Source organism: Cryptomeria japonica, chromosome 6, assembly GCF_030272615.1.
Source record: "Cryptomeria japonica chromosome 6, Sugi_1.0, whole genome shotgun sequence".
In the NCBI taxonomy this organism is placed as follows: domain Eukaryota; kingdom Viridiplantae; phylum Streptophyta; class Pinopsida; order Cupressales; family Cupressaceae; genus Cryptomeria; species Cryptomeria japonica.
In genome coordinates this window covers 165,949,972-165,961,024 of record NC_081410.1, presented here as the reverse complement: position 1 = coordinate 165,961,024, position 11,053 = coordinate 165,949,972, and the positions used below count along the sequence as shown (strand labels likewise).

General features: G+C 30.9%; 1 long non-coding RNA gene across 1 annotated transcript; it reads right to left on the bottom strand.

Annotated features, from left to right (window-relative positions):
- Window positions 1–343: 343 nt before the first annotated feature.
- Window positions 344–731, bottom strand: LOC131856065 (uncharacterized). The gene is made up of 3 exons (XR_009358168.1): window positions 668–731; window positions 476–568; window positions 344–389 (listed from the first exon to the last, which is right to left on the bottom strand). It is a non-coding gene; the product is annotated as an uncharacterized LOC131856065 (long non-coding RNA).
- Window positions 732–11,053: the final 10,322 nt, after the last annotated feature.

Here is an 11,053-nt window from a genome sequence, read left to right as displayed (position 1 = left end):
CATTCATATTAGTTATAGTCACAATATGAGAGAACTCACACTACCAAATTTGTTGTCAAATATAAGCATAGGAGATATATCATTGCAACTTTGTATTATATATATAATAATAAATGTGACCATTGTGGAAGTGAGTAAGTCACTACACATAAATTTCACAAAAGCTTACAAAAGGATGAGCCAATTTTTCACATATACAATAGTAGTCTAACTCAAAACTACAATATACAAATAATGTCTTTATCTTAATTCCACAATCCACTCCCTCCAAGCTCTAATTTTAAAATAGAGTTAAAGTACTTAACGATTAATACATTGGAGAATAATACATTATAGTGATTAACCAAAAAAGTGTTGATCATGATCCTCCATATGAATATCATCAACACCTGAAAATACATATGAGGACATTATAAGATTAATTTTCAAATTGAAGACTCAAATTTGATTCAAGTTCATTTCATAACTTACTTACCGTTTCCGCTTTGCATTGTGTCCATTATTGTCATCATTTGATTAAGATCAATAGAAAATGGTTGCATGTTTTTTTGAGAGTTTTGTTGGCCATCTAAAGTTGCAATAACATTCACATTAATATATCACGTATAAAATTAATTTATATATTAAAGACTGAAAATTAATGAAGTTCACTTCACAATTTCATTACCATCTCTAGCTTGCATGGCATCAACTATTGTTGTTGTTGTCTTCTCAGGATCAACAGAAATCGGTACCATATATTCTTGATTTTTTTGATGATCTTCTAATGTGCAATAACAAGCACATTCAACACATCAGCTTAGATAAAATTAATTACAAACTAAAGACACAAAATTGATTGTTTTTATTTAATAATTTTGTGACCATATCTAGTTTGTATTGCATCCGTTGTCATTGATGTCTGGTTAAGATCAATAGAAAAGGGCAGCATATGTTGTTGATCTTTTTCTTTATCACCTGAAATTGCATTGAAGTACACATGTAACACATCAACTTAGATAAAATGCTCAAGTATAAAATCACATTACGTAATTAATCTAAACAATATTAAAATTCATAATTACCTGCAACAGTTTGTTGAAATGTCACTTCCACAATGGTCACATTTATTATTATATATATAATACAAAGTTGCAATGATATATCTCCTATGCTTATATTTGACAACAAATTTGGTAGTGTGAGTTCTCTCATATTGTGACTATAACTAATATGAATGATATGTGCATTTTCAATGGATTTGATTTCCAATCATGGTGGTAGCTCTATGATGCTTTATATTTTCATTTGTATATTATATCTATTCATCATCTTGGTGTATTTATGTTGTCTCCCACTTCCCATTCAACATTGTCTCGTCATTCAATCTATTGTATTCTGTAAGGGGTGGTATTTATATTTGAAGATTATCTAGGTATGAATTTTATTTATCTATGTTTGAAAAATGGACAATAAAGATATTTTAAAAATTAGGTGTATAAATTATGAATAAAAAATTTATATATATAAATTAAAAAATAACCAATTTGTTAAAACTTCTTCTTATTCTTATTCTCTAACGAAAAATATTTGGCTCTTCCATATTTCAGCTATATTAATGATGTTGCTTACTAAATCTCATAAGGTCTTGAAAAGATTTCAAATTAGAGGACAAATTTAACATGTAGAAGGTGTAGATTCGTTTCACAAAGGTTAGAATTTCATTGTTTCCTACCACACTTATTTGAGCCTTCCTAGGGAATTTATTGATCCATTTGAAAGTTGATCATAAATGAAATTTTCAAGGGTATAGGGGAATTTGACATTCAAACAATATCTATCTTTACATACGCATTTGACCTTTATAGGGGAAGTTGCTTTCATGTTTTGTAGGTTTCATATATTTTTGACACCTCATTGTGATGCACATTAATGTCTCTCTAACATATCTATGTTATGGGATTTTTTTTTACTTGCAATTTATGCCAATATTTGTCTAAGGCCATGTACAAACACGTGGGAATAATTTTTTTTAAAAATGAATGTGCGAGAGTGCATTTTACCAAAAAGAAACAAAGTATAGTGTTATACTGAAGTATCGGACAAATACAAATCAATGACATGTTAAATAATACTGATAAAATTGAACCCAAAAGATCGTTTCGATGGTCTTGCTTCTCTTCTACAACATTATCCGCCGTTCGATGAAAAACCGAGGTCATCTCTTTCAAATAAGATGCCTTCGACGTAATTATTAAAAGAGTTAAATTATAAATATCATTATTAATATATAATATCATTTAAAATATTATATTACAAGTAAAAAAATATTTTCTATAATTCTTAATTATTATTATTTTAATTATATTTATATAATATTAACTATAAATCTCACTTCAATAAAATAGTATTAATAATTATTATATATTATAATTGTTATATTAAAAATATAATTTTTTTAAACATAATTCTAAAATGATCATATATTAAAATGATCAAAAAAAAAATTATCCACTATTGGTACATGTGATATTTATTAAATGAACTTTTCATTATCAATTTTTTGGTACCTTTCCCCCAAATATATATATATATATATATATATATATATATATATATATAATTAATTGAGTGAAAATAGGTTTTTTTTAATGACTAAATGAAAAGTATTTAAATTTATGACTAAAAATTTGTATATATTAAAATAATCAAAAAGAAAATTGTTCATTATTGATACATATGATATTTATTAAATGAACTTTTCATTATCATTTTTGAAATTTTGAATTTTAAAAAAAAAAAAAAAATATTGTGATTCATCTTGACTTCCACATGTTGCATATTGGCTGATTAATTAATAAAGATAAAAACATTCCAGACTATTGGCGAGTGCAACATCACAATAGATAACCATAAACCTACAGGAAATGCAACAGGTTAAAAAAACGATTAAGAAAATGTGAAAGTAATATTAAAAAAAAAAAGAGAAAGTGAAAACCGATGAAAAATTAACCTATTTCTTTTGCACATATCAGAAGCTGTTAATTTGAAAGGGTTTTTGAGTATACCACAGTCACAACCGTACGAAACCACAAAACGGAACGGCACGCAGGCGGAGGGGGTAAATCCGGAATCCGCAGGAAAAAGGAAAATCCGGACCGGCAGACGTGTGGCGAGCGGTTTGAGGCGACGTCCTTTCACGAGCACCTTTCACGCAGGCGGGCAGACACGAACGCGGAGGGGTACGGGCCGAGGAAGCACGGCTATCCAGGCGGTGCAAATTTTCCCCTGGATAGCCAATGCCATACACTGCTGGCAACATCGTGAAATGTGCGTTCTCTCTTATCGTAATTCGTATTATATCTCTGACAATCTGTCCCTGTCAGTTTTAGCCCAATCAAATGAGAGAAAACAAAATTACATAAATTTTATGTTTGAAAAACTTGCATCTTTCAATAAATGAACATAGCATTAAAACAGATACAAACACAAACATAAAAAGAGAGCAATATCTGATTGGCTGCTTCCTGGGAATTTAATCACTAATTAGAAAAGAAAGCCTCCGCTATAGTTTTCTTCTGCAGGCAGGAACTAAAAAGTGCAATAGAATACCAAAGCATCCCACGAGTTCAACATGTGCATATTCAACACATATTGATGCAAATGTACATTGAGAAGCATGATATTAGTATCAAAATATCAAACGAGTCCAAACGTGTAGATTTTCTAACATATGCAAATCTTAAAATAAATTATCCATGCATCTTAATGAAAATATAAAAAAATTATAATATAGTATAGAAAATGTGGATGACATTTTGATAAAAAACACAAAATTTGCAAATCATAACAGAGTTTTACGCGATTTCTATTGGTTCGATCCTCTTAATCTGTCTTTTCGTCAATGCCGTTTTACAACAAAAAATCTGTTGAAAAACAATTGTGTTATGCGAATTTGTGTTTTTACAATTGTACTATTTTGTATGGAGAATAGCTATTGCCTAGTGTAAACCTTTGAAAAATTATGTGTGAGGAATAAAGGAACAAGTTGATTTCATAGTTATTTAAGCATATGCCAATGGTAACTATAAAGGTGAAATATTGGAAGGTGTTTGTTTCATCACCGAGAAGACTTGTCCCTTTCCATGGTGTCAAAAGATGATAAGAACTCCTCTATTGATGCTTTCCTTGTGTCAAAATGGTACCATAAGGGAGTCATCATTATATTCATAACTAGATTAAAGATCAAATCGACGAGTTTTCTCCTCTTATTATCAATTCAAGGCAATTGAAACATATTACGAAGGATCCTGTAGTGGCCTTGTTTTGAGTGGGGCTTTGATCAATATTTGCATCTCATTATTTTCGATTTTGGGCCATACTCCAATTGCTTTTCATCCTCCCGAATAGGTACAATTGCACATCCAACCCAATACAAACAATTGTCATGTAGTGGCGAGTACTTACCATCTTAGTATTGTAGTACAAATAATAAATCTAATTAGATGGTATATAAATAATATCTGTACTAGTTATTAATAATATTATTATATTAATTATATATAAAATAATAAATATCAAATATCATTCTAGTTTAATTATCTATATTTTGATTAAAATAAAATATATAATTAATATTATAAATTATTTAATTAAAATATAATTGTAATAATAAATAGTTTTTGTTTTTAAATGTAATTATAATTAAATTTTTGAAACTATTAGTATTAGGTGGAGTAGATTCTAAGTTTTACGTTATTATGAAATTACATTAATTAAAACTTTAGTGTTGTAAAAATAATAGAATACCCTATTTGTGTAACCAAACGATATAAAATAATGCATAATAAGTAAAAATTAATAGACTTGTGAACAAATTAATATACTAAATAAGTAATATTACTAAACTATATAATTCCAAATTAGTAGAGTGTTGGGTGGAAACAATACAAGAGAAGCTTTAAGTAAATTAACATTCATTAGGGTTTGGACGAGAGAAGATTTAAGTAAATTGACATTCATTAGCTGTTGGATCGATTGATTGAACTCACATTATAAAGAGCCAAAGGTTTTAAATGCCCCCCATTGGTCATTCAGAATGACTTTGCATATGGGGCCCATTGTGTGTTATGTTGGTGTGTGCTTTTTATTATTGTAAAAGGTCGCTAATTAAATTTAGGAGGTTTACAAAGCCCACGGGTTGTAAATTATTATGTAGGTTGTGGGTTCCATTCTTATTTAATTTTATTAGTTAAAATTTTCATAGTTAGTTTGGTGAATATGTTAATTAATGGCTATAATTAATGTTGATAACTAAAAAATTGCCTTAAAAACATGCGAAGGAAATTGAGCTTATGTATTAGTTTATTTTTAATAATAATTATTTCCTATCTATATAGGTGGAGATAACTGTTTTAAGTTTGCCAAATGCATATTAGTTGGTTTGTGAAAACCTCGTTAGTTGGGAAATAAACTGTTTTTCCCCTAGTTTGGAGCTTTCAGATTTTTTGCATGGAATTTTACATAGTTTTTTTTTCTTTGATTCGCCCATCGTATTTTTGGCAATGGTTTTTTCATTTTTTAATAAAAAATCGAGAGAAAGAATTTCATGGTGAATGGTCAACGAGCAAGAATTTTTTTATGGCACTCCCTAAAGTTTCATTTCTAGGGTTTTGGTAGATAGCTGGCATTTGAAGCACTTCACGTAGCACATCTCTGCCATTACATTTTGCATACATGTGTGATAGCGGGCCCAAAAATTTAGTAGGTCTAAATTGCCACTAATATCACTAGAAATGGAGATGGTTAGAAATAAACATGAATTCATTAAAAGAAAGAGCCTAACCATAAGCACAATGAATTCACACCATTTCAATGATACATCAAAGAAGATTAGCAAATAAGCAAGTTAGGAACAATAAACAAAATGAATATTACTTCCCTCATGATGCTCCCATGCTTTGGTTCTTCCTTGTCCTCCTCTCAAAGATCCCATTACTACATGAAGTGCGCCTTCAGTTTGATCATGATCACAAAATCATGTCAAATGGAGGATGGGAGATGGTTTATGATAGTCAGGTGTGGATGTTTGAAGATGTGAATGGAGTATTAGATGTCAAGTAGCAATTCCAACTAGTGGAAGAGTTAAAACATAATACAAAAACTTCCTTCAAACAACAATGCAAAAAACAAAGTAACAATACCTATGGATAACTCTTGTGATCCCTTACAATGAAGGAAAGAGCTCTATTTATAGGGAAAATGAGGCAATGAAGGGTTGAGATTGAATTGGTGGAGGAAGGGTTAGGATTGATTGAGGAAGTGTTGATCCTCAATTCATGTGCTCTCCTTCAAGCCAATCACATGTTGACAAGTGTCAATAAGGGAAGACTTGAGAGCGGATGGACAAAGCCTTAAATGCTCAAGAAGACTTGAAGGAAGTTATTAAAGGCTTAAAAGGACTTTGAAGGAAGCCATTAAAGGCTTAAAAATACTTTGAAGGAAGCCTTTCAAGGCTTTAGTTGATGGGTTTTGAGTTAAGCTTTTGTTTAATAATATGCAAACCATTAAAGGTTGGTTAGGCTAATGATAAGGGGGTTTACAAATGATTAGGAGGAGGGTTAACTTGCAACTTGCATTTTCTAGAAGATGCAAGTGGGTGAGGAATTTTAGGAATTTAAATAAATATTTATTTATTTAAATGTGAGATGAGATTTTTAGGATAAGATGAATTAATTAAACAAATATGCTTTATTTATTTAATTAATAGTTAAATGATGGTTAAATAATCAAATAAATATCAAATATCTATATAATTAAGTGGAGAAAAATGGGTGTCTAAAACCAATATTTTGAGATCAATTTTTGTCTATTCTTATATATTTCCTTTTTGTTGATTGTGAATAGATTGCAACAACCATTGTGGAGAGGTGTGTTTTGTTTCGTGGAAATGTTGTTCATTTTTATTCAACAACACCGTTGATTGCATGACACAATTTGTATAGATTCTTAGGGTATGTTGCTACAATATCTATTGTTACGTAGTTATGTGACAACTAACTAATATTTTTACGCTAGCTATTTTTGTTGATGGTGTCGTTGGCATATTTTGTGCTCAAACATTGGAGTCTAAATGCCAAATTGCTAGTTTTTATGTAGCACTCCATGCCCTATATGTGGTTCCACATTTTCAATACATGCTTATAAACACAATTGGATCTATAATATGTGGCTACCCCATAACATTTGAAAAATCTCCCCTTTCATTGTGCTTTCATGGAATTTTATACACTGTATCGAAGCTCCTACTTTGCGATAGGTGGGCAGAATGTTGGCTAAGGTTGTCGAGATTGGCTTTACATTTGCCAATTGCATTTTATTCTAACTTTCTAAATACTTTTCATCAGATCCACTTTTTGCATGTTCTGCAATGGCTTAAGTGCGTGAGACTACACAACATAGAGTTATTTCATCAAATAAGTATAATGCATTGTTTATGGTTCCACGTTTTTGCATACGCATGCACCGAGGCAACTGTAACTTGTAACTATAATATTTGACAAAATTTTTGTTTTGTAGGTTTTAGTGGATGTTTATACCCATTCTAAAGCTTACATTTAGGAAGCAGTAGGATGTTGGTAAAGATTGTGGAATTTGTCTTTACACTTGACATTTGGATATGCCTATAAACTCTCCAAGGGTTTTTTATAGCGACTTCTTGATCTGTAAAATATGCCTATAAACTCTCCAAGGGTTTTTTATAGCGACTTCTTGATCTGTAAGGGATTTGTATTCGTTTAATTAGGTAAAACTTTGTTTTGCGTTTGGGAGCTTTTTCGTAGTCTTAAATTTTAAAAAAAAAATCTCTATTTTACATTTGGTAGTTCTATGTAGTCTTAAATTTTTTGAACAAAACTTTGTTTTGCATTTGGGAGCTTCTGTCTAGTCTTAAATTTTTGGGCATTAGTTTAAGTTGGTGTACTCAGGTTCATCATTTTATCACACTTATAATGCCTTGTTTATGCTTCCACTTTTTGAGGGCAGCCAATAGCATTCCATAGTACTTTTGGTAGATGTACAGTCGTTTATCATCCTTTGGTGTGTACACTCGAAGAGGTGGAGGTGCAAGTGGGATAATAGGGGAGAGGGACCACTAGTTGTACGGGGTCCAATAGTTGTTATAGCAATTGTGCATATGATATCCAATCTTGCCACATATTTATACTATATAATGTAAATAAATAATCCACATGTGAATAAAAAAATTGCTAAATGTTGATCAAAATGGACCAATACTTCAACATAAGAGAACCTATAAATGTTATATAAAAAAAAACATAAATACATTAATTAACAAGTGAAATAGATCATTTTTTGTTTCAAATAAAATATCATAGCTATCCACTATAAGTGTGTCATTCATAAAATAAGATATTCACTTAAACAAGTACTGTTATCATAGTTCAAAAATATTATTCTTATGTGTACAACTATTGGGGTAGCAATGTATATGCATTGGAGTATTTCATATTAGTAATTTGTCTTATCACAAATATAAAAGGTGAACACAATAAATAACTTGTTTTTCTCGATGAAATTTGAGGGATTGTCCAAAGATTTAAGTGTTCAACAATTGGTCCCTTTGTGTTCATATAAGTTTTATTTTATATCATAATATGTTGTTTTTGTGTTCAACTATTGGTCCTTTGGTGTTGGATATAAAAGTCGGAGATAACACACATTTATGATTACTAATAGGTATTTGGTCCATTTAAGTTTCATACAAGTTATATTCTACATAAAAATACATTATTATATTAATTACAAATGATATATTTTTATTCAACAACTAGGGATTTTTCGATTAAGTTTTGGTCGAATTTTTAAAATGTCATTTTTTTGACACTTCGCACTAGACATGTTATTTTGACGACTTGCATGATGAGTCACGCCTTCAAACCTTAGTTGTAGATAGTTAAGTGTCCATATTACATCTCTAAAAAAAACGGACGTCTTACGATATTCCATGTGACGGCTACATGTTGACGAAGTTAGCCCTAACGACTACTGCTCCCTCTCCCCTAATGTCTAGCAAGAGAAAGCCCATCTTTGTCGTTGTACGCCGTAGGTAATAAAATGCTATCTTGTTTTGAATCTTTTTATTGTAGCAAGCAAGAAGTGAAGGCACATTCATTTATTAGCAAGCAAAAAGTTTGGGTGGGAAGTAAAACAATGCAGTTTGTGTGGGAAGACATACATATGAAGTAATGATGTCACACCGTAATGAAAAAAGGCGCGCAAGAGAATAGCTATCCGATCTTTTCTCACGTTTTTCTAAGACAAGCTTACTTGACTATAGAGGTTGGAATGCTGAACTCCCATTCGACAAGTTAGATACTATATAAATTTATATCGATTGATAGATGATATTCCACCCCTCTATCTGTGTAATATAAGTAGGTGTGCATTGAGGGCCCCTATTTATGGTACACCTGTGCTTAATGGGTTGAGGAAATGAATGTTGATTCTTTATGTTGCATGCAAACTTTAAAGAAAAAGAAAAGTGAAATTATGAAAATTGATAAACGTCATGAATATTTCCTAAGCAAAGATGAGACCCTCATTAAACTCTAAAGAATACGACTTCTTAATTTTCTCTCTTTTTGTATCTTTCAATAGTTCCATTGACTAGGGTGTCGACTTTTTAACTTTTTCACCAATGTATATACACAATACCAAACATTTCACACTTCCTTATCAAAGGTTCGGCCCAATGGTAGAAAGGTTTCAAAATAATCCATGACTTTATTGCGACTCTCCATTTTGGCAAAATCGTTTAAATATATAACCCCATTCAAAGTGAAATCAAACATTGAATTATGTGAAAACTATATAAGAAGCAAAAACAACAAGATACTAGTATGGTGTAGATTTATACTTGGCAACAAATTTGCATAGAGTCTATGTATGCATGGACACAAAGATAACTATGAAGAGGAGCACCCATGGGAATATGTAAGAAAACTTCATATTTTGCAATATCGTTCTTACAATATTCTCTTATAAATTTGTTTTTATGCATGATAAGGTGATTTTTAACAAATATATTATATCAGAAAAATTAAGGTTGTTTTTATTGAGTCCATCAAAATGGAGTTTCATGGTCTCAAGTGGCCTTGGTTTCACAACCACGTTTGAAGTTCAATACATAGGTGATAATGATAACTATTGTTTGTTTCAATTGTTTGCATAGCTATTAATATGTTTGCACATGGGCGATAAGTTGTTTTTGCAAGCTGGACACTTTATTTATTTTCACAAGGGTCCACGAAACTTAAATTAGTGAAATTAATTCATAATTAATTAAGTTAATTCTATGATTCCTACAAATCCACCTTTTAATCTCCCTCATTAAGCTAATTAACCTGAAGCCTAATCGTTGTTAGTATTTATTCAATTTTTAAATACTACACACATACTCAAGTCCATGTGTGACTCCACTTGTGACTCCCTTCATAAATGACTTGCATGCACAAGTCATTTTAACTTCTCGATTTCATCTTTGACCAATGGGTGCTCACACGTGTGAGAATGCTCTTGCCAATAGAGGTCACTTTCACTAGTCTTTTACCTTTTCAACATGTGACTCACAAGTCATTTCGTAGTCACCTTACTTCTTACAGATGTCATAGACATGTCTCTTTCATGAGCTTTCCCATGTGTGCTCACACACACTTGCTTTGCACCCCACTTCTATTGTGACATTTGCCACAAGGCCAAACCTTCAAATTTGGGACCACACATTCTTTTAATCTAAACCCTTCACTTAACTTCCAATCTTGACCATCCATTTAAGATCTATAAAGTTTATAAATTGGAATTTTTATTTATACCAAATCATAACTTCATTCCATATTTTATACTGACCATTTATTCGTTAATCCATCATTCACACCACTATCATGCTCCTCTTTTGAGAGCATAATCATTCGCATAACATCCTTATCATGTCAAAATTATGATCCACACATCCTTATGTTATGCAAAGGCGAGCAATCCAAATTTCACCCTGTAT